General features: G+C 37.2%; 2 long non-coding RNA genes across 3 annotated transcripts in view; one reads left to right on the forward strand and one right to left on the reverse strand.

Annotated features, from left to right (window-relative positions):
* On the forward strand, window positions 1-844 carry LOC135843638 (uncharacterized). The gene is made up of 2 exons (XR_010558362.1): window positions 1-544; window positions 631-844. It is a non-coding gene; the product is annotated as an uncharacterized LOC135843638 (long non-coding RNA).
* Window positions 845-3408: 2564 nt separating this feature from the next.
* LOC135846047 (uncharacterized) overlaps window positions 3409-23834 on the reverse strand; it is a 36369-nt gene continuing 15943 nt past the window's right edge. For both annotated transcript variants that reach the window (XR_010558873.1, XR_010558874.1), the window contains one exon: window positions 3409-6677. This is a non-coding gene — a long non-coding RNA (uncharacterized LOC135846047). The remainder of the gene's footprint in view (window positions 6678-23834) is intronic.

Genomic DNA, 23834 nt, shown 5'->3' on the forward strand with positions numbered 1-23834 from the left:
TTGAATGAGTAACGCGATAACGCGAAGTTGAAAGAAGGATACTGCCGTTTCTATTTTCCATAAATTCGTTCTCCGTTTACCTGTTAACCAGGAATATGGGTGTTTTTCTCGCTGCGCTGTCGCGGAGGTCAAGTCGGTTATCGGTTCGCGTAATACTTGTGATAACGTCAATACGACGTTGCCATATGCAATATTGATAAAATAGTTTCTATGAATTCTATGGAGTATGGATGTCCGTAGAGCGTAGAGCCACATTGTCTATTTCTATTCTATACTACTGGAGAATTGTCAACGTCGCAATCCAGTTTTGAGCTGAGGCCTTGGTGGTATTGCTTGCCGCTTGGTAGCCGTTATAAAGGTAATGTGTTATGTGTTTGTGAGTTCACTGATCTGATCCTCAATACTGTTCATACCTACTGTGAAGTAAATCTATCTGTAAAATTCAATTTTATTGAAAGTTAATAATTAACCTATCAAGTCGAGATGACCGCTAAACCCCCGACTAAATCCCCGGTTGCTACATTTTGGTCCAGATTATCGAAAAGTAAGCATTTCTCCATAGGTATATTTATGGGTAAGCAATTAAGCATAACGCAATGTTGATCTTTTGTTTTGATTGTGCTTGTGCAGGTAATGCTGGTTCAGCTTGTGCGTCTCTCATCATGGTATCTAGTCTCCTTTACTTCTACTTTCGCGAGGAAAAGCACCAACACAAGCCTCTGCTAATCGATACACTGAAGAAAGAGTCTGTTACAAAGATGAATTCAGATTGAAAACTTGTGTTTTTTATTTCCTAAGCTTATCTTGAGTTCGTTAATATTAAATGTTCAAGTTCTGAAAATTACTGTTGAGTTATATGTGTTGATTCATGCTAATAATCCGATTCTAATGTTCAACTTCAGTGTGACCTCGATCTTGACTGTCATATTGTAGTTTTCGCTAAAGCGCTATAAAGGGAAGTGCTCGCATTGCCGTTTTTTTTTATACTGCATATGTCAACTTTAAACCAAAAATTGCCGAAGTTTTCAGTAAATCTATGCATATTTTAATAGGTATACCTATTTGATGATTTTTGAAGCTAATGAGATTAAATATCATGCGAGGTATCGAAATATATGTTTTTGAAGCTCCTGAGCACGAATTTGACATTACTTTAGCGCTAAGAGCATGAGGGACTGAATGGAAGGGGGTGCAAAATTTTAAAAATCGAGTTAAATGCTCAAAGTATTTTTTTTTAAACTCTCGAACACGATTTTGAGATTATTTCAACGATAAAACCAAGAATAGGATTTTTTGAAAAGGTGTAAAAAAATTGAAAATGAGCTTAAAAATAAAACAAATAATCGAAGAATAATTTATATTTTCTATATTTTTTTGAACTTACCGTTTTGGTTTCTTCGCATTTCACAGGACAGGTTACAAAATTGAAAATATCCGGCAATTAGGCACTTACCAAATCTTGTGGTGGGGGAGGGGGTTACCTTAATACTTCCTCGTCAAATTCGTAATTATTTTTTTAAAAAACCTCGAATTTAATTCATTTCAGTATCGAATCGACGATAATTTCTTAAAAATCGCATTCGTTGCAAAAAAAAACCACGTTTCGAATAATTTTTGCGCCTTACGAGTAGGCAACTTCTTTGACACGTTAAATTATTTTTCCATTTTTCTCATTTTTAAATCCCTTTACCGTTTACAAATTTGAAAAAAAGGGATTCGGGGGTGAATCGAGGCCACTGAGTTCAAATTTACAATTTATTTCAGTCAGAGATGCCAACTTACCAGTTTAAAAACAGATCAACATTCCGATCATTTCCATCATAAAAAATTAAACAGTTGAAAACCCCCACGTTTCGAGTAATTTTTGCGCCTTTTGAGTAGGCAACTTCTTTGACACTTTCAATTATTTTCCCATTTTTCTCCTTCATAAAGCCCTTTACGAACGTGAAAAAAAGGCGATTGGGTAAATCGAGGCCAATGAGTCCAAATTTACCATTTCTTTCAGTCAAGGATGCCAACTTACCGATTTAAGAACAAATCAACATGAAAATTGCGTATTTCTCCGATCATTCCCGTCATAAAAAAAATTAAACGTTTGAAAAACCCCACGTTTCGAATGATTTGTGCGCCTTATGAATAGGCAACTTCTACTACATGTCCAAATATTTTCAATTTTCCCCCCATTTTAAAGCCCTCTACGAACGTGAAAAAGGTGAATCTGGGGTAAATCGAGGCCGTAGAGTCCAAATTTACAATTTATTTCTATCAGGGATGCCAACTTACCGGATTAGGAACAGGTTTACATGGAAATAGTGGTTTTTCTCCGATCATTTCCATCAATTGAAAAACCCCACATTTCGAATAATTTTCGCGCCTTACGAGTAGGCAACTTCTTTGACACGTTCAATTATTTTCCCATTTTTCTCCTTTTTAAACCCCCTATGAATGTGAAAAAAAGTGATTCTGGAATAAATCGAGGCCACTGAGTCCAAATTTACCATTTATTTCAGTCAGGGATGCCAGCTTACCGGTTTAAGAACAGATCACCATAAAAATTGCATTTTTCTCCGATCATTTCCGTCATAAAAATTAAACTCTTGAAAAACCCCACGTTTCGAATGATTTTTGCCCCTTACGGGTAGGCAACTTTTTTGACACGTTCAATTGTTTTCCCATTTTTCTCAATTTCAAAGACCTCTACGAACGTGAAAAAGACTATACTGGGGTAAATCGAGGCCACAGAGTTCAAATTTACAATTTATTTCAGTCAGGGATGCCAACTTACCGGGTTAAGAACAGGTTTACATAGAAATTCGTGTTAGTTTCGTTGAAAACCCCCACGTTTCGAATGAATTTCGCGCCTCGAGAGTAGGCCACTTCTTTGACACAATCAATTTATCCAAGCCAGGGTTGCCAATTATCCGCATTAAATTCGTTGAAAAAGCTCACCTTTCGAATACAGTTTTTGCCTTGAGGGTAGGCAATTTCTTTGGCAGCCCTAAACATAATCTTCATTTGATAACCTAATGATATGCACTCCTAACCAACGTGAAAAATCTGGGCTAAATCGGAGCCGTTCAGTTCCAATTGACTATTCAAAATCCGTCAGGGGTGCCAAATAACTGGTTTAAGCACAACTTTACATCAAAATTGTATGTCTTGGTCAATTTGCATCAAATTTAGCGTTCAAAATTCGAGATTTTCCGTGAAAATAAGGAAATGTTCCGAATACGAGTAATTACAGCCATAACGAGTTCCTAACCATTTTTCTAAATGCAATCAAATTCATCATGATTATAGCTGATGAGCGAGTTGGCTTTTCGATCATTTCCAGCGCATTAATATAATTCGATCCATCGTCTACAAATGTGCTGTAAGAAATTACGATAAATAAAATCAAACACCACACAACCAGAAATCAAATCAAATCAGCGGCGAAGAAGAAAAAAATTGTACACTAATTCTACACAGATATGATCGATCTGGGCTAAAAAACACGCCGGCCGCTCGACGTGAAAAACCTTGATCGATCAGTACAAAATATTACATCGCATAAATTGATAATACAATACATACAATATAGGTGCGCACCAAATCAATAATGATTAAAATAACACAGTGATTACAAACTAATTTTCAAGTACAAACACACATTTATAATAATAATAGATTCAACGATAATAAAACAAATTCGGTACCGAAAAATTACGATCTAATGAAAGGTAGGTAGGGCTCGGAGGGGAGGAAGGGGGGGGTCATTAAAATTTCGATTATTCCGTTTTTTTTGCACATGATTTAACATTTTGGTATTCGCGAACAAAAAGAAGTACACCAAATTCAAATAAAAATTAACTGGCTAATAAAAACAAGAGGGACAGGTGGGAAAATGTTGTACAAACATTCGAAATAGGTAACTGTAAAAACTCTACGCCAATTTTTTCCCCAAAAATACACGTTTGTAACCCTCGAAAATGAATCATTCCTGCTCGTATCATCGCGAATTTACTCGAATTACGAAATTTCGACATTTTCAACGCGGCGAAATTCTCAAAATATTGCAGCTCGTATCGAATCGTATCGAAAAATCCAACTAATAACCCTTCGTTTGAAAAAAATCATTATTCAAAGCCCCATCAAATACCAACTCCGCAACTTCGAGTACGATTTTCAAATATTACAACAACCCGATTTAGCGAAAATTTCAACCGATTACCCTTCATCGTTAATTTACAATTACATCCCCACTACGTAATTTTTCATAAAATTTTTAAAAAAATGCAAATTCAATTAACAACCAGACATCGTACTTGGTCCAGATCACCATACACGCTACACACACGCTCACCTGCCTGGCAAGTTGACCGAAGCAACGAGACCAGGTCAGCCTTTGACATTTCTCTCTCAAAAAATCCTCGCTCTCACGCGAGCAAGTGATGCAAAACCTAGAGTGCACCACTGTACTGCGTGGGGTTGGATCGGAGAGACGAATCTCTGGGGATCCAGATGAAGGCAGGACTGATCGTAGACGGCGGGCAAATGGCAATACCGTTACGCAGGATAGGCTGATATTAACCATCCCCGCTCACATCTTATCAGCCCGGAAGTAAGGTTCGCAGATTGAGCTGGTCATAGGCCACGGCTCGCACCACTAGATGAAACGCAAACGTTTCCACCGTAAGAGTCATAACCTCTTATGACAACCCCTTATTTTGACTTGGATATACAGTCGAAGCCGCCGTAATGACGACCCCACTGAGCGTCGCAGGGGTGAGCCAGGGGACTACGTCACCATTGAGCAGGCCGCTGCGCCGAAGCACGATAGCAGACAAGTCGCCGGATGACGCTCCCCCAACACCGTACGGCTTTGATGACCACAATGGCGGAACCTGAGCGAGAGCCCGTGAACCGCGGATGCGTTTCGACTAACTTTTTGTAGATGCTGCATGAAATCCAGCTGATCAGCTCCGTACCGGCCGAATACAGAGGACTCCACGATACGCCGCGCGAGTACGTACGTGGATTCGCGAGTGCAGAACTACGCAAATGGCTAAGGTAGGCGCCATGCTATCAGAAAGTAAACAATTTTCAAGGGACACGACGCCAAGTTGTCGTGAGAGTGGAAAAAGTACAGTTGTGGGTTGATGCTTAACAGGCAAGAACGGACAGAACTTAACAAGACCGGCCACAACCGTATTCCCTATACATAAAATACTCACCACCAGCACTCCTCAAAACATCTCTATCTGCGCACAAAATAAACTCTCCACCAACGCTGCATGCAACTATCACACACCTGGAAAAAATTGTTACGATCTGCAACCAGTACGATACCCTAACTAGCCAAAAAAATTCACAACCCCGCGACACGTTCTGTCGTAGCGTCTCATTCAGCGTGCCTGTCTCAGCTGAGATGAAGACTGCAGAACACCTGCGTCGTGATGACCACCGATTACCTGGCAGAAGGACCGAATTGGTAACAGCGCCACCACCACACCCTCGGATTCGTGTCTAAAGCTGACTTGCTGCCGTATTCTCGGACTCCGAGGACAGTCGCGCCACATCTTTATCAGAATCCTCAGGTCATACCGATGTTGCCAAGTATCACGCGAACGTAATACTTGACAACATCGACGTCTAAAATGAAGGCTATATTTGCCTCGACGACCATCCGAACTAATCGACGTCACAATACGAGATTAATGACGGCGATTAGTTCGAGTAACCGGCGAAACACCTTCATCACCTACCTAACAACCAACCACCCGAGACCACCAAAAAATAACCATCACCCGATTTTTTTAAATAATCCGTTTTTTAGATACCATTCCCATCAAGACAGAACTTAGCACTATATTCGCGAATAGCCAAATGCCAAAACCCCACATAACACCAACCTTCACCTAAGAACCAACCACCAAAAATTTTTCAACCCCTGCTTTCGTAAATAACACCCTTAAAGTTCAAAATCAGAAAAAACGAACGACGAAGACAGATTTCCGCGGGAGAATCATATGTAAAATCGAATCAGAAAAAAAGCAGCAATAAAATATCCACCCACCCTCGATAATGCGAAAACTCTGGTCACAAACGCGAAGCAAGCAATTCGTTGGGGTGGGGGGGGGGGTAAAAAGTCAAAAAACGTTAACCCATTATTAGATATTTCAAGAAAACGATTAAGATTGAATTTGTGCAGGGAGGGGTGTGGGGTCATCGTTATCAATTCATTAAATAAAATCTACGGTAACGCGATGGCAAACAAGAAAATTTCCAAAAAAACATTAAAACGAAACAAATGACATCGTCGCCACATTCGGAAAGAATTTCAATGACCACATCGAGAACAAAAGAGGGAAGGGAAAGGGTGATCAACGCGTAAATTCTACCACAAAATTATCAAAACATACGATACATACAAGTATTAGGTAGAGTATACCTACAAACATATTAAACACTAAAATAAAACGAATAATATATCTATGCTGTACAAATCTTTCGGGAAAATCGAGAGATTTTCCATTCATCTGGTCACAGTCTGGAACAATTCTACTGGTATTTCTTTTCGTTCTCGAGTTACATAAAATCCGATACAAATTATTCCGTTTGCATTTCTCGTATTCGTTCTCAGCTGCGTAATCAATCTAGGTACCGGTGTTTCAATCGATGACACATTACAAAATCTATAAACAACAAAAAATTACAAAATATGAATAAAAAATTGAGATAACATCATCGTCTATGATGAATTTAAAAATATGTTTAAATTATTCTTAGGAAACAGAAAGAAAGGGTCTGTGAACGAATCGCCGCGGTCATGGAAAAATCAAATTCGGTAAAGTTGGCATCATGAAATTCAACAGCATAGTCCGGCATATGACAATAGGAGTAATTGCACCTCCCCCCCCTCCGCCGATCCTCTGGGACAACTTTTTTCTCAAAGGGGACATCCTACGGAACATTTTAAAGCAAACTTGCCAAAAAAAAAGTTGGCCTTACTTACAAAATGGCGGCCATTTTGATTGACAGGTCAGCCGAAATCGTAGATTTTGCGTTTGAACATAAGATTGTAGAGACAGATTGTGATGCATTTTCGGTCGCGTAAGCGAGAGAAATTCGTTCTGCCTCTAGCCAACATTAAATATAGTTTCGTAATACGACACCTAGCGGATTAGTTCTCGCTGTACATCGTAACGAGAGAACACATGCTAGAGAAACCAGTCATTTGGCGACTCCCGATGATACAACATCGGTAATCAATGTTCCGGAGATGGTATAGGACCACCTATACCATGCTATTTGCGTAAATCTAATCGGATAAATTAGTAGCACAAGTCCAGTCATATACGAAATATGAACTGGTGAAGCTTGCGATCAAGTGATCTATTTCGGATATGTTCTGTGTTCCAGTTACGTTGATAGAGTCGTTCAGATGCACTCGGGTCCAGTGGTTATTACGTAAAACAACTGAAGATCCTTATTGTAAATCTATATATTAAAATTATGACCGGATTCTTTTGACTCTGAGATCTCAGGAACGGCTGAACCGATTTTGCTGGGTGATGTCTCAAAAAAAAGCTTTTGACCCGTAGATGTGCAGGTTTTCATTGAAAGTTCGAAAAGTTACGCCGAAAAGCTCAAAAAAGCTCAATAATTGATTTTAGCCTTTACATAGCGCATTTGACGTATACATAGTAGTACGTATATTATACCTTGAAAGAGCATCGAAAGAAGTCTAATGTCGAAGAAAAAAGTTTACAAAAAAGCTGCGCCTTAAAGCTCAAAAAAGCTCAATAATTCTTTTGACTCTGAGATCTCAGGAACGTCTGAACCAATTTTGCTGGGTGATGTCTCAAAAAAAAGCTTTTGACCCGTACATGTGCAGGTTTTCATTGAAAGTTCGAAAAGTTGCGCCGGAAAGCTCAAAAAAGCTCATTAATTGATTTTAGCCTTTACGTAGCGCATTCGACGTATACATAGTAGTACGTATATTATACCTACCTTGAAAGAGCATCGAAAGAAGTCTATTGTCGAAGAAAAAAGTTTACAAAAAAGTTGTGCCTTAAAGCTCAAAAAAGCTCAATAATTGATTTTAATCATTGATTTTAGCCTATACGTAAGTACAGCATTCGACATATACAGAGAAGTGCGTCTATTATACCTTGAAAGAGCATTGAAAGAAGTCCAATGTCAAAAAAAAGTTTACAAAAAAGTTATGCCTTAAAGCTCAAAAAAGCTCAATAGTCTATATATTAATAGCAAAGGTGGTTTTTTTGTGATCTTTGGTTTGGAAGAACCGCCGAACCGATTTTGTTCGACGATGTCTCAAAAAAAAGCTTTTGACCCGTAGATGTGCAGGTTTTGGTCAAAAGTCCAAAAAGTTTTGAAAAAAGCTTTCAAAAGCTTCAAAAAGCTCAAAAATTAATACAGTATAAACAAGCGTGACGATGTATACGCGAAAGTACGTATGGTCCACCTAGAAAGAGCTTTCCAAAAAATACTTTTTCACCATATTTGCAAAAATTTTGGAAAAAGCTTAAAGCTGCAAAAAGTTGAAAAAGCTTAGATATGATTTAAAAATATAATAGCAAGGCAGTTTTTTTGTAATCGTTCTTTTGGAAGAACCGCCAAACCGATTTTGTTCGACGATGTCTCAAAAAAAAGCTTTTGACCCATACATGTGCAGGTTTTGGTCAAAAGTTCAAAAAGTTTTGAAAAAAGCTTTCAAAAGCTTCAAAAAGCTCAACAATTGATACAGTATAAACAAGCGTGACGATGTAAACGCGAAAGTACTTAAGGTCCACCTAGACAGAGCTTGCCAAAAAATACTTTTTGACCATATTTGTTAAGTTTTATAGAAAGCCTAAAGCTCAAAAAAGTTGAAAAAGCTTTGTACATGACATAAACAATTAGAATTCTTCAATATCCCATAAACATTTTAAATTACGTAAGAGGTCTACCTAGAAAGTGCTTGCCAAAAAATATTTTTTCGCCATATTCGTAAAGTTTTGAAAAAAGCTTAAAGCTCAAAAAAGCTCAAATGTCAAATTTTCCTTATATTATTGTGTAATATGTCGATTGATATGTTTTCGAGGTCGTACAGTTCGAATCTGGAGTCATTTTTTTGGTGGGGTTGTGGTATCAAAACTTCGGAAAGTTCTGATTAAAGCTTTGAAAAGCTTTGTTATCGTATACGTAGTTTTTAGTTCTATTTTCGTTCGTTCTAAATAGGTATCATATTTTTAATCGGAAATATTCGTCTATATTCGTGTAGTTATCTGAGCCGATAGAGGCGATCGCGTTTTCGTTTCATTAACTACGTATTATTATGTACGTATATGCGAATGTAGCTCGATGCATTCTCGGTATGCGCGTAAGCGCTTTAAGTTTATTTTTTTTTACTTTGTTACCATTTTTTTCCGTGTAATAAAGATTTTTTTGTACAGTTTTTTAAATATGATCGGTTTTTTATCGTGTGAAGGAAACAATGGTCCTCTGAGCCGGATATAATTACCAAAAGTAATTATGTTTTTTCGATCGTTTTCGTAATGTTGGAAGTTCGTTCAGAAAGTTTTCGGTATAAGGTTTGAAACAGTTCACTCGCTCGTAAGGTATTTGTTTCGTTTTCGTAAGTTTAAAGTGATTCGTGCACCATGTCTGAACTTGGTGAAGATTTAGAGAAGTTGAAACGTGAAAAACGTTGCCTACTCCATTCGATGCGGTCTGATAAAGCGACGATTATTTCATTACTCGAGCAAACGGTATCTAATGATGTAATCAACGCGATTTGGGCGAATTTGGAGTCTTGGTCAAGCTGTATCGAAACGTTGCAGAAAGTAGACGATGCATTGATGGAATTTATCGATTATTCGAAAGGTAATGGCGATAAGGAAGAAGAGAAGATCTTGAAAGATTATAACGATTTTCGTAAAGATTTGATACTTTATAAAGGTAAATTTAAAACAGTTAAAGATACCTTGACACCGGTAGAATCGCCAAGACGAGGTAGAGCTTCGATGATGAATTCTACGTTTTTTGAAGCGCAATTGACCAATCCTGTCATAAGATTGCAAGACATTCCCGTGCCTGATTTCGACGGTACGATTGAAAGTTATCCAGATTGGTTCGCTGAATTCGAAAATATCGTTGATAAAAACGAAGATTTGAATGATTTCCAAAAGATGTATCTGTTGCGTCGATGTCTTACTGGTAAGGCGAAAAAGTACCTGATCGATTTTGGTACAAAGGGTGAATATTATTTGACGGCGATGGAATTTATTCACAAAAAGTTCAACAATCGGCGTCGTATTATTGCGGAACATTTTCATCAGCTGTATCATTTGCCTGTAATGAAAAGCTCAAATATGCGAGATACGCTCGATGACGTTCAACGAATTATTCGTGGTTTGAATGTATGCGGGATTCAGACTCAAGCTTTTTCCCCATATATAACGTATATTGTGTCGCTGAAAATTCCTGAGAAGCTTCGGATTGAGTGGGAAAGCTCTCAACACGATTTTTCCTGTTACCCTCCGTTCGAAACAATGTACTCGTTTTTGATCGATAAGTGTTTTGCATATGAAACTGGTCCCAATCGAGACAAGGAGAAAGATTCGTCGAATGAATCTAAGGTTGCTACTGGTTCGTCGGTCAAAGGAAAACAGTCAGGTTCGAAACCATCGTCAGTTCCGGAAAAGAAGTCGTTTGCTGGTACTAAGGGTCAAGGACCACCGCCAAAAACGTCGAGTTCTCCGCCATCGTCGTTTCCGCCAATCGTCTGTGTTGGATGCGGCGAGCAACATTATCTCGATATGTGTAAGTCATTTTTGAACAAATCGATCAACGATCGTTTCGACTTTGTAAAAAGTAATCGTTTATGTTTACGGTGCCTTAAAACAGGCCATAATGTCGCTATGTGTAATCGTAATATCAAATGTAATTTGTGTAGCGGTAATCATCATAGATTGTTGCATAGGGAAACGGTTCGTTCAAATGTTCGAAATGAAGGAGCTGGTATGGATGGTTCTGGTAATGGTACGAGTACTGGTAATGCGAGTGGATCTACCGGCAGTGCTAATAGTGGTACGAGTGGACAGAGTAATAGCGGTTCGACTGCTACGTCTAGTTTAGGTAGCGTTTGTGCCTTAGGTTCGTCAAAGTCAGTATTTTTAGCCACTGCGGTAGTGAAAGTGCAAGGAGTAAATTGTACCGAAATGGGTAGAATTTTTCTAGATCAAGGGTCAGAAATGACGTTAATTACGCGTGAGTTCTGTGAACGAGCTAAATTGAAAATGGAAAGAAGTGAATCACCTACGATGTTAGTTGGTATTACGAATGATACGGTTCAACTCAACTATTGTGTTTCTTGTGTATTGCGTTCACGGTATTCGAATTTTAGTATTGCGATTAAGGCCGAAGTTGTTGAAAAAATTCCCTATGCGGTAAATAAGTCGAATGTGAAAAGCGTGATTGAGGGTTTTTCGTTGCAATTCGGAGAATCGACAGATCTTCCTTACAGTTCGGTTGATATTTTATTAGGCAGCGAGTACGCTGAGTTTGTTTTGAAGGATAAACGTCATTTTGTTGATGGTTTAGTTTTCAGAGAATCGTATTTTGGATATGTGATTTCGGGATCTGCTGAAAGGTGTTCGTTTTTCGGTCAAAAATTGTCTTTTTGCGGTATGTCGAATTTAGAGCTTTCTGAGCAGTTTCGCAAGTTCGTTGAAGTGGAAGAGATCCCTGATCCAAAAAAGGAAAAGATTGTAGAGCATGAATTGATCGATAAACATTTCGAAAGTACCTACTCGATTGATCAAGAAACCGGTAAATTTGTTGTTAGATTGCCCTTGAAGGAAAGTGTTAAAGTTTTGAATGGATCGTTCGGTAAAGTGTGTGCGATGTTGAAAAAATCGGAGATTCGTCGATCTGACGTTGTACAGAAGGAGTATGAAACGATTTTTGATGAATATTTATCATTGAAGCATATGACGAAATTGAGCGGTGAGCCTGATTTGAAAGCTTACTACATGCCACACCATGTTGTATCGAAAGGGGAAGACTCTCATCGGATTGTTTTTAACGCATCGTTTACGGATAATTCAGGTACTTCGTTGAATTCTCATTTTTTGGTAGGTCCGAAAGTTCAACCGGATTTGGCGGTAAATTTGATTCGTTTTCGTAGACATTTGATCGGTTTGGTGTGTGATATTTTTCGGATGTACCGTGATATTTTAATCCACCCTGATGATCGCATTTTTCAGCGTATTGTTTTCCGATTCAATTTTAATGATGAAATAGAAGTGTTCGAGCTGAATACTTTGGCGAATGGTATAGGACCAGCGTCGTATATCGCGCCAAAGTGTTTAGAAAAGGTCGCATCGTTTATTAAGGATTCGGATAAAATGGTTAGCGATATTATTATGCGAGATTTTTATATGGATAATTTGGCTACTGGTACAGATTCGGTTGAGGGTGCTATCGTTATTAGTCGTCGAGTTCATGAAGTTTTAATGAAGTACGGTTTTCCACTTCGGAAATATCAGTCGAATTCGCCTGAATTTTTAGCTAAAATTTCGAGTGAATTAATCGATACTGTGAAAGTTTGTAATGGTAAGAAATTTGTTACGTTATTGGGTTTATTGTGGTATTTAGATCTTGATGAAATTGGTGTCGATATTCGTGAGGAGGTGCTACCTTCCATTGTGACAAAAAGAGTAATGTTGTCCATAATTTCTAAAACGTTCGATATTTTGGGAATTCTAACACCGGTTATGATTCGTGCTAAGCTTTTGCTCCAAGACCTGTGGAAAGAAGGTAGACTCTGGGATGAAGAAATTTCTGTTGAATTGAAGGAAGAGTTCGCTCAATTTTTATCTGATCTATTGCTTTTACGTTCGTACTCGATACCTAGATGTTATTTTCGTAATTGTGCAATTGTGAAGGTACAATTGATAGGATATTGTGACGCGTCGGTAAGAGCTGCGTGTGCCGTTGTTTATGTACGATCAATCGATCCCGAAGGTATTATTAGGGTCAATTTTGTCTGTTCGAAATCCAGATTAGCGCCTCCCAAGGGAGCAGTTATTCACCGAATGGAGTTAATTGCAGCAGTTTTATTGGCCAAATTGATTAAATTTGTAAGTTTAGAATTATGTATCGAAGAAATTTTCTGTTTTTCGGATTCTCAGGTGGTTCTGAGTTGGATTAAAATTGATCCGGTAAAATTGAAGCAATTTGTTTCTAACCGAGTGTCAGTTATTAAATCGTTAGTTGATAAAAGTCGTTGGTTTTATGTTGAAGGTTTGAAAAATCCTGCAGATTTGGGAACACGTGGTATAACGGCATCAAAGTTTTTGTCATCGGAATGTTGGTTGAAAGGAGCGAATTTTTTGCATGAAAATGAATCGTTTGAGCAGTATGTTTCAGTTGAATTCCATTTGGTCGAAAAAATTCCTGAAATGAAGTTAGAGAATGTGTGTAATGTAATCGCAATCGTAAATCATCCGGTTTTATCTATTTTGAATTATAAGTCTTCGTTTTATTTGTCAGTTTCGATTGTTGCGTGGTGGATACGGTATGTGAGAATTTTAAGAGAAAGATGTTCGAGACGGAAATTAGGAGTGTGGAATAAAAGTTTGCCATCGAACGATGTTGAAAGGAAAGAAGCGATGAAAAAATTAGACAGGTTGACGAATGAAGAAAGAGATGCGGCCTATACGCAAATAATTCGAGTAACACAGTACGCTGGTTTTATGCAAGAGCAAGAATCGTTGTTGAAAGGTAAACCGGTAGAGAAGAAAAGTAAGTTGTATGCGTGTACGGTAAAGTTGGATCCGAATGGAATAATAAGAGCGACAGGTCGAACTGTGAATGCTAGTTTTGAATATGATACGAAGTATCCTATCGTTTTGCCGGTTGATTCACGCTTTCTCGAACTGTACATTCTATTTGTTCATGATAGGTTTCATCATGCCAATATTTCGTTTATATTGAATTTCATAAGAGCAAAGTTTTGGATTGTAGGAAATTTATTATCTCGAATTAAATTCTTGATACATCGTTGCGTCATTTGCGTGCGTGAAAATGGCAAGTGTCAAGTTCAATTGATGGGTGATTTACCCGCGGAAAGAATTACGGTTACAAGACCTTTTTCGTATGTTGGAATTGATTTGACAGGCGCTTTGTCTTTGAAATGTACGAATCATAGATCTGTGAAAAGTTACAAGGTTTATTTGGTCTTCTTCATTTGTATGACTACTAGGGCTATTCATATCGAAATTGTTGCGGATTTAACAACTGAAGAATTTTTGAATTCTCTTGTGAGATTTACGAGTCGTAGAGGTTTGCCTTGTAAAATTTTCAGTGATAATGCGACCAATTTCGTAGGTGCGTTGAACGTTTTGAATTGTAGTAAATTTTCGAAATTCTTACACGAAAATAGAATCGAATGGAAAACCATCGCGCCTCGAAGTCCGCATCAAGGTGGTATTTGGGAGGCGGCGGTGAAAGCGGGTAAAGCTTCGTTGTATCGTGCTATAGGTAATCAAAGGTTGACGTTATTGGAGTTGCATACCATTTCTACGAAGGTAGAGGCTATTTTAAATGCGCGTCCTTTAGCGTATCGTCGTAATAATTCGTTTGTTGAACCGATTACCCCCGGTCATTTTCTGATTGGTAGCGCAATGTTTGAATTACCTATTGATGAAAACGCTTCAGGCGTTAGAATTAAAGAACGATATTTTTTATGGCGTAGAATCGTGAATTCCTTTTGGAATACGTGGAAACACGATTATTTTAATCAGTTGAGGAATCGGACTAAGTGGAAAGGCGAAATACGGAATTTGAGAGTCGGTGAAGTTGTTATTGTGTCTGTGAAAAACCAAAGTTACTTTTCTTGGCCTTTGGCTATTATCGAAGAGGTTTTTCCTGATGATAGAGGTTTAGTGCGGAATGTGAATATTCGTTTAGCGGATGGCGAAATTCGTCGCTCTTCCGTTCAAAATCTAGTAGCTCTACCAATAGAAAACAAGGAATGATTTTTCTTTGAATTTTTCTTGTGTTGCCTGCTAGATTCCCGATTTTGTCTCGTAATATTGGGTGTTTGTTCGTGTTAGCACACCTTATATTTTTTTCTCGGATATGTCATTTTTTTTTTTTTTTGAATACGATGTAATTAGATTTAGAATCGTTCGATAGTGTATTTTTGTTATCATTTAATTCGCGAAAGTGTAATCGAAGAAGTAATATTGTAATTTTTGTTTTTTTTGGTGTTTTTAGTTTTTTTTGGAAAAAGGGATTGTGAACCCCTTTTTGGGGGGGAGTTTGTTATCGTATACGTAGTTTTTAGTTCTATTTTCGTTCGTTCTAAATAGGTATCATATTTTTAATCGGAAATATTCGTCTATATTCGTGTAGTTATCTGAGCCGATAGAGGCGATCGCGTTTTCGTTTCATTAACTACGTATTATTATGTACGTATATGCGAATGTAGCTCGATGCATTCTCGGTATGCGCGTAAGCGCTTTAAGTTTATTTTTTTTTACTTTGTTACCATTTTTTTCCGTGTAATAAAGATTTTTTTGTACAGTTTTTTAAATATGATCGGTTTTTTATCGTGTGAAGGAAACAAGCTTTAAAAATCTCAAAAAGTTCAATGCAGTATAAATGACTGTGTCGATGTATACGCGCGAGTACATATAGTCTACCTAGAAAGTTCTTGCCAAAAAATGTTTTTTGACCATATTTGTAAAATTTTGGAAAAAGTTCAAAGCTCGAAAAAGTTCAAAAAACGTTATACATGACATAAACAATTAGAATTTTTCTGTACCGAATAACTATTTTAATGTATGTATGGTCTACCTAGAATGTGCTTGCCAAAAATACTTTTTGACCATATTCGTAAAGTTTTGAAAAAAGCTTAAAGTTCAAAAAAGCTCAAATGTCAAATGTTCCTTATATTATCGTGTGCAGAGTTGGCGCGATTCCTCGGTTCGTCAGAATCGGATTCCTGAATTACGATTCCCATACCTGAGAGAATCGGGATTCTCCACTCTCGATTCTTTCACAGAGTGAATCCGGTTCTGAATCCGATTCTTTAGCGGTTCTCGATTCCCTCCGATTCCGATTCCCAAATACTAATTTTTTTCAACTTCAGGACTTGACAAATGAATTTTAAATGAAATCAGTAATTTCCCCAACTAGGTATATGATCATTTTTCATGTTCTATTCTTTCGTTTGTGGCTGTGAGTAGGGAATTGCAGAGAATCGCGAGGGCGCGATTCTCCATTAAAGAGAATCCGATTCTTGCATTGCGCGATTCTTTCACTGCATAGAATCACTGATTTGCAATATTATCACACAACAGCCAATCTTTAAAAAAATGTCACCAGTCTCAAACTACAAAATGCAAATGCATCACTAAAAGCCATTAAAAACAGTGCATTTTACTGTTTCAACACGTGAATAATACCTGCAAGGAATCGCAGGGAATCGAGAAGGTGCGATTCTCTATAAAAGGGAATCGGATTCCTGCGTTTTCCGATTCTTTCGACTTGAAGAACCGCGATTCGAATCCGATTCGAATCGTGAGAATCGGATTCTTTCTCGATTCTTTCGCGCGATTCGAATCGCGCCAACTCTGATCCTGTGATATGTCGATTGATATGTTTTCGAGGTCGTAGAGTTTGAAACTGGAGTTATTTTTTTGGTGAGGTTGTGGGGTGAGTCATGGAGGAGCTTAAAGCTTTAAAAAATTCAAAAAGCGTCATACTTCATAAGGACAATTAAAATTCTCCAGTGTCCAATGAATATTTTAAGTATGTATAGTCTCCCTAAAAAGAGCTCCCCAAAAAATACTTTTTGACCATATTCGCAAAATTCTGAAGGAAGCTTAAAGCTGAAAAAAGTTCAAAAAGCTTCAGATATAATGTAAAAATTAGAATACTCCAGTGCCCAATGAATATTTTAAAGTATGTATAGTCTACCTATATCGAGCTTGCCAAAAAATACTTTCTGACCATATTCGTGAAATTTTGAAGAAAGCTTAAAGCTGAAAATTTTTTAGAAAGCTTCAGATATGACATAAAAAATTAGTATTCTCCAGTACCGAACCAATATTTAGAGTACTCATAGTCTACTTAGAAAAAGCTTGCCATAAAATACATTTTGACACATTCGCAGTTTTGAAGAAAGCTTAAATGAAATCCTAAAGCTTAAAAAAGATGAAAAAGCTTCATACAATCAGTATTCTCTACTACTCAATAATATTTTAATTTGAAAATAGCTCTTAAACTTTAGTTGTGATGGTTTTTATCAAAAGTTGAAAAGTCTCTGAAGGGAGCTTTAAAAAGTTTTTCAAAAGCTCAAAACAGAAAAACAATGGTGTTGATGTACACATGAAGAGTGATATTCCAAAACTCGCTTTGTCCATTTTCACAACTTTTCAGGAGAGTGAAAAAACAGTTTCCCTTTAAACGTGTAAATTGGCTTTTTAGGCGAGTTTAGCACTTTATTTGGGTGGATTTATGATGTAGGAGTGTAGGTATACATTTCATCCACTAAATACTGCTGAAAAAAATTTCAATAAAAATGAACAAAGCGCGTTTTGGAACATTATTTTTTTTTAAATTTTTATTGAATTGGCTATTTAGGTGAGTTTAACACCTCATTTTGGTAGGTTGATGATGTAGGAATATGAGTTAATACTTCATCTACCAGGTACCACTGAAAACCCAACTTTGATAAAAATGGACAAAGCGAGTTTTGGAATATCACTCTTCACATGAACAAGTGCTATTTTTAGCACATTGGGTATCAAAATTAATCCTTGAACCATGGTTTCATTTTTTTAAGTTCTGGAGTAGTTATATCTAGCATCTCACTTTTTCATCAACTTATGCAAGTTTTGGACTATTTGGGAAAATCTCTACAGTTGTATGTAGGAGTTTAGATTTTTCAACTACGAGGTTGAATTTTTTTTGTGAGTCCTTGAGAAAATTAGAATCCGTTTTCAGGAAATTCCTAATTGCATTTTTGACTCAGAAATTTTGAAATATTTCTAAAATTTTGTCAAGTATTTTGTTAAATTTTTTTTTCTTCAGTCCAAAAGGCTCATAAATCTGAGGGGTTTAATTTTTTTGTGAGTTCTTGACAAAATTAGAATCCGTTTTAAGGAAATTCCTAATTGCATTTTTGAATCGGAAATCTTGGAATATTTCTAAAATTGTGTCAAGTAAGTATTTTATTGAAGTATTCTTCAGTACCGAACCAATATTTAGAGTACTCATAGTCTACTTAGAAAAAGCTTGCCATAAAATACATTTTGATACATTCGCAATTTTGAAGAAAGCTTAAAAAAGTTCCCGGTCAAAGTTAAGTGAAAGTTTGAAATTTTCAGTCATGTGGTATTAGATCCAATCCGATGTGTTAGTTTCATTTTAACTGTGGGAAAGATACGAGTCTTTTTGGAATTTTTCAGCAACTTCTGCTAAAAAAGTGATAAGTAGGTAGCCTAATTCGCAATTTTGCCTAAAACTTGAAATTTTTGCCAACTTTTTGAAAAATGAAACCATGACTTTTCAGGCAATTGTTATAAGAAAGATGATACTTTTTCTCAATTTTTGTAGAAAAGTAGGACATTATTTTAATGAATGATAAAGCGATGACAGAGTGATGCTTTAATTTAGGATATTTTAGAGAACAATTTACGCTTTGGGTTATTTTTGATTTAAAAGTAAGAATTATTGGAATTTTTGCTTTGAAACAATTTTTTTTCTGTCAATTATTAAAACAGCCATAACCTTTCACAATTTCCGGCAAAAAGCAACAATAACAATGTTAGCAAAAAGCAAGACTTTTTGGGAATTACAGGCGAAAAAAGATATTTTCTAAATTTTCAAAATGAACAATTCACGTCTAGAAGAGGAGCGCAGTATGCGCGAAAAACGGGTTATCTAGTCTCATCTTAATGAGTAACATATATGGACCTTCCCACATCCGTGTACTGTTCCCTACTCCCTGTGGTGATGTGCTTTGCACTTTCTGAGGCATTAAATGCCATCTCTCTCTTTCCGTAATACTGTACAGGCCAGTATAAATAATATAGCTTGAGTAAGTTGTTATTATGTACTTGATAAACAATACATGGAATAACAACTGAAGATGTGTTATTATTTCGTAAGATAAATAATCTTAAGGTAATTGTCTGTGTGGTATACGTAAATACACTCAGTGTCCGAAAAGTAGGTAACGAGGCGGTAAGTCGCCAGGTACCTACGAAGCTCTCAGAAGCTAGGTACTGCTAGACCTCGAGTAGGTAGCTAGCATATGTGAGACCTATACATGGAGATGTGCTTGTAAACAGCATATCGTAATGTGCAGAATATATCTCCACATTTGGCGCCCCCGGGTGGGCGCGAAGTGTTGAAACACTGTTCCAGAATAAATTCCAGCGAATTCTTCGTAATTTCAACACTCCTGAAACGACAACTTCAGGCACAAGCGCCTGCCAATATATCTTCTCTTACCTAGTTTTGCATGGGACACATTTTTATTCAATGTACGTGTTCGTGTCTATTTATAAGAAGAAATAGTTATAAGAAGATTAAATTTAAGGAATTATCCGGAGATATTCCAGAAGAAAAGATTTCGTAAGAACCTACTGCAGAGGTAATTTCGCAACTCAATTCAGATGGATTATTGAAGGCCATTCACGTAATATGATACACGTTGCATGTTCAAAACGTGTTGAAATGTTACCCATTTATTTCATGTGTAATCAGCAACGTGAGGTAGGTATACCTACTCGTCAGCGATATATTACGTAAAACAGCCAATTCGTTACGAAACTTGTTCAGATAACACTCTCATACAATAAGAGTATTGGAGCAGGTTTTTGGCTGAAAATAAAATACATTGTATAAGGTAAAATCTATCGAACGGATATATACGATGTATTATTACGAGACTAGACCATCTGAGCACATTACCTCGAAGTGCAAAGAGGAAGGGAAGGTTATCTACTCCCACTATACCTATTTTTCATCGATGGTACTAGCTAGTGAACCAAGCAACGATACGGAGTTCATATGTTTATTTTCTCTGCTTTGAGAAGGTGTTCCATTTCTGCTATTATCAAGCGTTGCTTAGGCAATTTCATCAACTGAATATTTCGAAATATTCTCTTATCCCTGCGTGAATAATTTTAATTATTCAAACAGCCAAACCATTACGCAAATACAGACGTTAGCCAAACGTGATATTTCGTAATAATTCCATCATCTAGTTTATCGTAAAACAAGACGTTAGCCAAACGTAGTATTTACGCAATAAACTTGGTATCCTGCTTATTGGAAGACATCAACGTTAGTCAATTGCAGTGTCTCGTTAGATTCTATTTTCTAAAATATGAATCTCCATCCAACGAACCAAGGCGGATCTACCAACGGACAAGCGAGTATCTTTCAAAGTACTCCTTTCGTGAATCAAACTGGCACTACTCCTGCTTCAACAGGACAAATGCTCATTCCGAATCCAGTCCCGACTGCACCTCAGGCAAATCCACCGCCGAATAATTATCATTTATTTCATCCGATCCCTTCGATTTGGGGCACAACCCCACCAGTTCAAAATGGACAAAATCCAAATTTGAATCAGACTGTTCCAGTACAAGGTAGCTTGATGGATTCTAACCCACCTCAGCAAGATCTGAATAGGTCACTGAATGTTCAAGCGATGTCACAGGCGAATCAGAACAATCCTCCCTCGAGTTTCTTCACGGCTATGACTCAAGCAAACCCCTTGTTACTTAATCAACAACCTATCGTAAACCAAAATGGTGCTCCGAATAATGGCAATCCGCAGCAAAACACTGCTGGGCAATCGAACCCAGCTGCTACAACCCGTAAAGGTAAAAATACCGGTCCTGTGGAACCACGTTTTCATCAAAGCACAAGGGCTTACGCTCGACAAATGTCTAAACTTGAAGCAATTAATACTACGGAAAGCCCCCAGATGAGACATCTCAAGAATATTGCTGCAAATTTACATACGAAAAAACTACCGAGAACTACTCCCCAAGGCCATCAGCTTATTTATCCAACCAATCAAGTAGGTCGTAATGAACAAATTATGAACAACTTACAAAATGATTTGCAACAATCGGTAGCTACTTCTACTCAAAGAATGTCAGGCCTCTTTGGAGGTCCTAATGTTTCACCTATACGTACCATGCCTCAGATTAATGAGCAAGAAAATGTAGATGATTCTTCATTCAATTTGCAAATAGACGATGACCCGAACGTTGGTAACATGATAGGGAGTGAGATTACGAAGCAAGTAAACGTTCACCAAATTTTATCAGTAGCTACTCAGAGCCAACGTCACGTACGTATATACGATTTTACACCTATCAATCATGAAAAAGAATTTGTCAAGGATGCGGAAAATGCAATTCCGGAAGATCCCGAAACAGTTACGCATAAAGATCATATTAAATGGTCTATTGAGAACGAAACTGCTCGCCGTGAAGCAATTTCTGACCTACAAGCTCGTATAAAAAATCTCGAAATTCAATTAACAAAGTCTCGTGACGACATGAATGATTATGTAGTGAACCAACCTGCCCAAATGGATAAATGTTACAAAAATATGCAGGCATCAATGGCTACTGAGTGTCGACACATTCGTGAACAATTTATATCGTTCCATCAAAAACAAATCCAAATCAGAGATGCCCTGTTTACTTGCATGAACACGTGTATACAAAGCGTGGAAGGAGTAGCAAGATTTTTCATGATTGGAGATGGAGCAATCCAACAAATTGTCCATACGGCCGTAAAAGCAGATCCCAGCTACGTAGATGCGATGAAATTTAATGACTTCATACAGCCAAACATCTCCGTTGACCAACTTGAACGTAATATTGACAAACACCTTTTAAAATCAACGCGTGGCATAATAATGTCGGTAGGCCACAAAGACCTCATGGATGGGACCTGTGAAGAAAAGTTAAAATCTCAGTATTTACGATTAATAAACACTTTGGAACGCAAAGGAGCAGAAACAATAGTGATATTACCTCCAATCTTGTTAAAAGAGTTTAAGGATCAAGGTTCTAGATTACGAGATTGGCTACAAAGGACAGCACATGAAAGACAGGAAACAGTAACTTACGTAAGACAGGCGGAATCCATACTTGATCGATCCACTCCAATTGAAAAAGGCGAAAACAAAGCGCCGACAATGATACAACATATCATTTTAGAATTGATCCTAGGTCTCATTCCATTCCTCACCGAATAGAAATTCATATACTGAATCATTTCGAAAATCTTCTGACCCTATGAAACAATTTTGACACAAAGTATTCAAACATTCCACATTGCGTAACACAAGAGAAATATACTTCCCGTAATGATCGTTCACAAATGATTTCAATGGAAATGAAGATTAAACCAAGCTATTATTCATCATCAAGATGGAAACCTGAAACAGAAAAACAGAAACACATTATTAGTCGTAAATAATTCAAACATTTTCGTAAAACACATACCTATACAATTTCCTAATTTTTATCTTTTAAGCAAGAAGCATTGTATATTTTTTCTATTATCTATAAGCAGTGTTATCAATTTTTTATTTTTTATTCTACAAATTATGTATTTTAATATGTTTTTTACCTAGTACAGTTTCCATTTTATCCATTCATTCATTTTTCGGAAGGTCCATATTCAAACGTAATAACCAAATGTTGACATAATTCGGGGCAGTAGACGAGGAGATCGCAATCATCTCTCAATTTGAGAATTTATGTAAACACTATGCCATTACACAAACTCGGGGCATATGTAGAGACAGATTGTGATGCATTTTCGGTCGCGTAAGCGAGAGAAATTCGTTCTGCCTCTAGCCAACATTAAATATAGTTTCGTAATACGACACCTAGCGGATTAGTTCTCGCTGTACATCGTAACGAGAGAACACATGCTAGAGAAACCAGTCATTTGGCAACTCCCGATGATACAACATCGGTAATCAATGTTCCGGAGATGGTGTAGGACCACCTATACCATGCTATTTGCGTAAATCTAATCGGATAAATTAGTAGCACAAGTCCAGTCATATACGAAATATGAACTGGTGAAGCTTGCGATCAAGTGATCTATTTCGGATATGTTCTGTGTTCCAGTTACGTTGATAGAGTCGTTCAGATGCACTCGGGTCCAGTGGTTATTACGTAAAACAACTGAAGATCCTTATTGTAAATCTCATCTTAATGAGTAACATATATGGACCTTCCCACATCCGTGTACTGTTCCCTACTCCCTGTGGTGATGTGCTTTGCACTTTCTGAGGCATTAAATGCCATCTCTCTCTTTCCGTAATACTGTACAGGCCAGTATAAATAATATAGCTTGAGTAAGTTGTTATTATGTACTTGATAAACAATACATGGAATAACAACTGAAGATGTGTTATTATTTCGTAAGATAAATAATCTTAAGGTAATTGTCTGTGTGGTATACGTAAATACACTCAGTGTCCGAAAAGTAGGTAACGAGGCGGTAAGTCGCCAGGTACCTACGAAGCTCTCAGAAGCTAGGTACTGCTAGACCTCGAGTAGGTAGCTAGCATATGTGAGACCTATACATTAGGGTGACCCTTAAAATGCAAAAGTAAATATTTTTTCAGTCTGACCCCCTAAATTTTTTAATTATATCATAAAATTCTCGAATACAAAATTTTAGCCCATTTGGAGGTCATTAACCCGTGCCGACTTGGCCTAGAATGTTTAAATGGGATTTAACATAGGTTTTTAAGTGAAAATTGCATTTAAATTCCT

This window comes from Planococcus citri, chromosome 4 (assembly GCF_950023065.1).
Source record: "Planococcus citri chromosome 4, ihPlaCitr1.1, whole genome shotgun sequence".
Lineage (NCBI taxonomy): Eukaryota > Metazoa > Arthropoda > Insecta > Hemiptera > Pseudococcidae > Planococcus > Planococcus citri.